We start from the raw sequence: 6819 nt of genomic DNA, 5'->3' as shown, positions 1-6819 counted from the left end.
TTTGCAGCTCAGGTGGTTATTCTAGACAAGGCTCTTCTGTGTCTTTATGGTATTATTCTCACACAAGTCATTTGCTGAAGGCCCAAGCCTATACTACGCCATCTACTGGTATAAAGTCGTTATCTAATTCCGTTCTAAAACAACCTCTATACTTTTATTTTGGAAATTAAACTGGAAGCTGCAAAGCAACTGACATGCTGCGCGAGCATTGCAAAATACATTTACACATACATGTTATTCAATCATTGCATCCAAACTGCTCGCACGCGTCAACAAGCGTCTGTATAACCAGGCGCTAAAATAGAACTTGGTTCTATTTGTGACGCATGATTTGCTGCAAGTCCCGCCTCTCCCATCGCCTCATTGGTTTTTAGGAGCATATACCCATGCGCTATCTCCTCATTGGTTTTTAGGAGCATATGCCCACATGGGAGATTGAAAGATGAACTCAGGTCCACATTCCAGTCGGTACTGGTAATGCTTGGTTGAGAGGAGAGATTACTAGAAACAAACTTTTATCTGTGAATGAATTGTCGAAGAGGATTTTGTGCATTTTAGGTAAAATAACAACCCAATGTTTATATCCCAGGGCAAATTAGCTAGCTAAATTGGCATACATGTTTAATGCTTTTCGACCTGTCCCCAAACTAATATAGTTGGTTCAGAGTTTGTTTTGATATTTCAACCTGCGTGTCCTGATCACGTCTGGTGTGGGTGGACAAAATCAACATGCGAGCGGTCTGGTCAGAACTGTAGCGAGCTAACTTAGTTACTCTTTGATAACTCAATAGAAAAATGAATAACGACAATCAATAACTTATTACTATATCTAGGTACTGGATGTGAGTCCTTGACTAGGGCAACCTTGTGGACAGGAAACGTTCTCCTCCTTGCTAGCTACCAATAACCATAACGGTATTTGGTAGTTAAACAGTGGCTAGCTTGACACAGGCTTACTCCTTGCGCAACAAAGTGTGATTTTGTCAGTGACATGAGCTAACTAGCTAGGCCATATCATATGCCATGAGTAGAGATCGACTGTGTAAGCTAGTTAGTTAGCTAGCTTCGTGTCATTAGCTAGCTAGTGCTATCTAGATTTACATTAGCTACCTAAATGTGAAGTAAACTCAACTGAGGAGTAATAATTGACAACACAATCCTTACATGAGAATTAGGCGGACCAGCACCATGTCCCTCTACCATGTCGCTCTTCTCACACAGACTTATTGCTACTCCGGCGGGAGCATGTGGACTCAGTTCACACTACGAATAGAGAACGGAGACTTGAAAATGTGCAGAATACCTCTTTCTGGTTTCCCTGACTTCTGTTTTTTTTTTTACTGTGTTATGCTTGTTCACGTAGCACTCCTCACAGGCGTTGCGTTTTTTGTTGGTATTTGGTTTTTATTAGGATCCCCATTAGCTGTTGCAAAAGCAGCAGCTACTCTTTCTAGGGTCCACACAAAACATGAAACATAATACAGAACATCATCATACAAGAACAGCTCAAGGACAGAACTACATACATTTTTAGAAAGGCACACGTAGCCTACATATCAATGCATGTGCACAAACTATCTAGGTCAAATAGGGGAGAGGTGTTGTGCCAGGAGGTGTTGCTTTATCTGTTTTTTGAAACCAGGTTTGCTGTTTATTTGAGCAATATGAGATGGAAGGAAGTTCCATGCAATAAGGGCTCTATATAATACTGTACGTTTTCTTGAATTTGTTCTGGATTTGTGGACTATGAAAAGACCCATGGTGGCATGTCTGGTGGGATAAGTGTGTGTCAGAGCTGTGTGTAAGTTGACAATGCAAACAATTTGGGATTTTCAACACAATAATGTTTCTTATAAAAAGAAGAAGCGATGCAGACAGTCTCTCCTCAAGTCATAGCCAAGAGATACTGGCACGCATAGTATCTATATTTATATAGCCCTCTGATTACAATTAAGAGCAACATGTGCCGCTCTGTTCTGGGCCAGCTAAAGCTTAACTAGGTCTTTCCTTACCGCGCTGGACCACACGACTGAACAATAATCAAGATAAGACTAAACTAGAGCCTGCAGAACTTACTTTTTGGAGTGTGGTGTCAAAAAAGCAGAGTATCTCTTTATTACGGCTAGACCTCTCCCCATATTTGTAACCATTGAATCCATATGTTTTCACCATGACAGTTTACAATCTAAGGTAACGTTCAACAGCCACACCATTCATTACCAGATTCAGCTGAGGTCTAGCACTTAAGGAATGATTAGTACCAAATACAATGCTCTTAGTTTTAGAGATGTTCAGGACCGGTTTATTACTGGCCACCCATTCCAAAACAGACTGCAACTCTTTGTTAATGGTTTCAGTGACTTCATTAGCTGTGGTTGCTAATGAACCAGGAGGTTTGTCATTATTGGCCGTTAACAATACTCCCACACAAACTTTACAAAATTCAAACTTGCACTGCTTTTATTTCATTATTTGTTTTTTATGCATGAACATAATTGCTCACTGTTTGTCGTGGGCATTTCCTGCCTAAGTTTGCCCACTTTGCCAATTAAATAATCAATAAAAAAAATTGGCAACTTCAAATAGTTTTGTGATGAATAAGCCATCTTATTCAATGAAAGATGGAGATTAATTTGTTTTTCTGCCAATAATTGAATTTAAAGTACTACATATTTCTTTATGTCATTGATTTTGGCTTCATAATAAAGTTTCTTCTTCTTTTTGTTGAGTTTAGTCTCATAATTCCTCAATTTGCAGTAAGTCAGCAAGTCAGATGTACACAGCCAGACTTATTAGCCACTCCTTTTGCCCCATCCCTTTCAACCATACAGTTTTTCAATTCCTCATCAATCCATGGAGCCTTAACAGTTCTAACAGTTAGTTTCTTAACAAGTGGATGTTTATCAATAATTGGAAGAAGCAATTTCATAAATTCAGATGAAACTGGCAAAACTCTGAAAGGTATATGTCAGATTATATATATATGTCAGATTTGTTCAAGCCTAAAATGTTAGTCTGTAATCGCAACGTGGTGTTCATATATTCACAGATGAAATTTCACGTCTACGTTTCACACATTTCTTATGAGCCTAACAATTTACATATGGATTTTCTTACTATCCTAACAATGCTATCTGGCTCCATACTGGCTCACAAAAAAAAAGTGTCACGGAAAGCAAGCTTGGATTTTGGCGTCACTCCTTTCAAATCCCTTTGACAGCATACGTCATTGACAGATAAACTTGCATTTTTGCATCTCGTTGTGTTGTTGTCCCCCGGTGGCTAGCTAACAAAAAAAAATGCCCTTTCCTAAATTAGCCATGGATGGAGATAGGGATTTGGACTTGTTGTTTTATTTATCCTCCGTAATGGTGATTCTGATCCAACCATTAATTCATACATTGTTGTGCCACTGGCCTGAGAGGATGGAAGTTCAATATGTAGCTACAGTAACATTAGATGTAACGTTAGAAGGCTAATGTTGCCTCGAATTGAAGTTAGGCTAGCGAACAAGCATTTTAGTCAGGTAGCCTAGGACAACAAACAAATAAAGGCGTGTACTGCTGTATGCCAGAGTGATAGACCGTGTCCTCAACATGAAAGAGAGGAGGATGGCATTGGCGTTTCTCTACAAGTAGGGTGAGTCAACATGTTTTTCTACTTGCACACAGAAATCAGAACCAAGACAGCCACATCATATTTAGCTTACGTTGATTGGACTAAATTGTTTTGGTATCTTTTTGTTGTGACTGTATTAGACAAAGCAGAGGTGATTCAATGATCAAATGTTAAAGTTGAAATGGTACTGGAATAGTGGAGGCAGCTCCCGTTTTCTTTGCGACTTGTGGTAACACTGGTTCTAATTCAATAGTTGTTTAGTGGTCATAAAATGTTGAAACATTAACTTGCTTGACAATGCTAGGTCATGTAACTAACTGTCTGTTACTGTACACGCAATATGCTTTGTGGACTTCATTGGACAGAGCTATCTGGTTTTGTGATAAAACAAAGGTGTGGTTGAATTTATTCTGCCACTTTTGTCTTATTGTCTCGGCCTTTAGACCTATATATCACGGTCGCAAAGCATATGAATTAGGTTATAGCACAATTATCACAACACAGGTTGTAATATGGCTTTTTTTTGTTGGGGGGGGGCTTGGCTTCCCCAGTGATTTTACCCAGGCACCGCTGCTGATAGTCTACACCTGTTGTTTAGAAGCATGTGTCAAGTACAATGTTATTTGATTTTGAAGCAGCCTCTGTGTCTACCTTCAACTACCATGTGGTGGCGCCAAACTCTTCCTCTAAAATAAGGATTTCTTACGGCAGTGGAACGTTCCATCCAAACTGTTCACCAGTCTTCCTCATTATTGTGCAGATAAAGAGATGTTTATGAAAACACTTTGAGCATATTCACTGTCACATATGTATGTCTAATTTCAATAATTCAAGGTTAATTTGTTTCATAAGGTTCATTTAGGGGTACACTCTTAGAAAACTGCTATACATTTTGCCCACTGTTATAGGGAAAAAAGTGACAGTTCAATAAAGTGTTTCTTTATTATTATTATTTTTTTAAATGAGTTCAGCCTTTGAGCCTTCATTAGGGCCAATAGGCTGTCCTGTCATCTACCTGGTAAACCCTCACCTCCATTATCTCATCTCCTGCCTCTGGAGCCTGTGGACAGATTAAGACTTGAGTTGTCTATCTGAGACTCCAGGGTTTAATGTTGACCTGTTCTGCTGCCTTTAGAAACCCATCCTCTTATATCTCATCCTGATCTATGGAGCTGGCTGCCATAATCTGTCCTGCAAGGGATAGTACGCTAGTTACTGTACCTCCAGTCTTAGACATATAGTGCCTTGCGAAAGTATTCGGCCCCCTTGAACTTTGCGACCTTTTGCCACATTTCAGGCTTCAAACATAAAGATATAAAACTGTATTTTTTTGTGAAGAATCAACAACAAGTGGGAATTAATCATGAAGTGGAACGACATTTATTGGATATTTCAAACTTTTTTAACAAATCAAAAACTGAAAAATTCAGTTGATAACAGAGTAGTCTTTGCTGTCAACCGTTTATTGGCAGTGATAAAGATGTATTTCTCTCAAACTACAGTAGAAAACATTTCTACACTGATGCAGACACAATGAAACTGGAACAGCATGGATCATCTATGATTATAGGAACTGACACTATGTATCCTTGTTTATGTGGTTTACTGAATTAATTATCTTTTATAAAGTCTCTTTTCCATAGGGGGATCTCAGCACATCCTCTGCCATTCCAACCACCATTGACAAAACTACCCCAACTACTACTGCCCCTTTAACGCCTGACTCTCCAGCTACTGACTCTCCAACTACTGGTTACCTAAATACTACTGGACTTCCAACTACTGGTTACCCTACCTCTATCCCTATCACTAGTATCATTCTCCCCTCTCCCACCACCTCCACCACCCACTCTCCCACCACAATCCCTCCTCTGGTCTGTATCAACGGTGGTGACCTGCAGAGTGGAGTCTGTATCTGTCCTGATGAGTGGACCGGAGACACCTGTTCAGAGGGTACATCCACACACTTACACTATACCTCACCCTGGATCTACCATTCAGACTCCTCCACAATACTACACTACTATACCTAACCCTGGATCTACCATTCAGACTCCTCCACAAGCCTGCACTACTATACCTAACCCTGGATCTACCATTCAGACTCCACTCCACAATACTACACTAATATACCTAACCCTGGATCTACCATTCAGACTCCTCCACAATATTACACTACTATACCTAACCCTGGATCTACCATTCAGACTCCACTCCACAATACCACACTACTATACCTAACCCTGGCTCTACCATTCAGACTCCTCCACAATAGTACACTACTATACCTAACCCTGGATCTACCATTCAGACTCCTCCACAATACTACACTACTATACCTAACCCTGGATCTACCATTCAGACTCCACTCCACAATTCTGCACTACTATACCTAACCCTGGCTCTACCATTCTTACTCCTCCACAATACTACACTACTATACCTAACCCTGGATCTACCATTCAGACTCCTCCACAATATTACACTACTATACCTAACCCTGGATCTACCATTCAGATTCCTCCACAATACTATACTACTATACCTAACCCTGGAGCTACCATTCAGACTACACTCCACAATACTACACTACTATACCTAACCCTGGATCTACCATTCAGACTCCTCCACAATACTACACTACTATACCTAACCCTGGATCTACCATTCACAGTACACACCACTACATTACTATACCTAAACCTGGATCTCACATTCAGAGTAAACATCACTACACTACTATACGTAACCCTGGATCTCACGGCAGGTAGCCTAGTGGTTATAGCGTTGATCTAGTAACCGAATCCCCGAGCTGACAAGGTAAGAATCTGTACTTCTGCCCCTGAACAAGGCAGTTAACCCACTGTTCCTAAGCCCTCATCGAAAATAAGAATTTGTTCTTAACTGACTTGCCTAGTTAAATAAAGGTTAAATAACAAATATAAAACATTCCTAACCCTGGAACTCACATTGAATCCACAACAATATTCCCTGGATCTCACATTCAGAATGTAAATTTCATGTTTGCATTCCATGTTGAAACGCATTTTACTTCAATAGGGAATTTCTGCAATTCAGCCATCAAGGATGGATTCTCCTTCCCAAGATCAACGGTTGGTTGGTCTGCTTATTCAGAAGAGTTGTGTGATGAGAATACAACCAGTGGTATGTTACTTTTATTCACCTAATCTTACAAAAATG

Source organism: Oncorhynchus mykiss, chromosome 18, assembly GCF_057628025.1.
Source record: "Oncorhynchus mykiss isolate SJ-2025 chromosome 18, ASM5762802v1, whole genome shotgun sequence".
Classification (NCBI taxonomy): Eukaryota; Metazoa; Chordata; class Actinopteri; order Salmoniformes; family Salmonidae; genus Oncorhynchus; species Oncorhynchus mykiss.
This window is presented reverse-complemented; position numbering follows the sequence as displayed.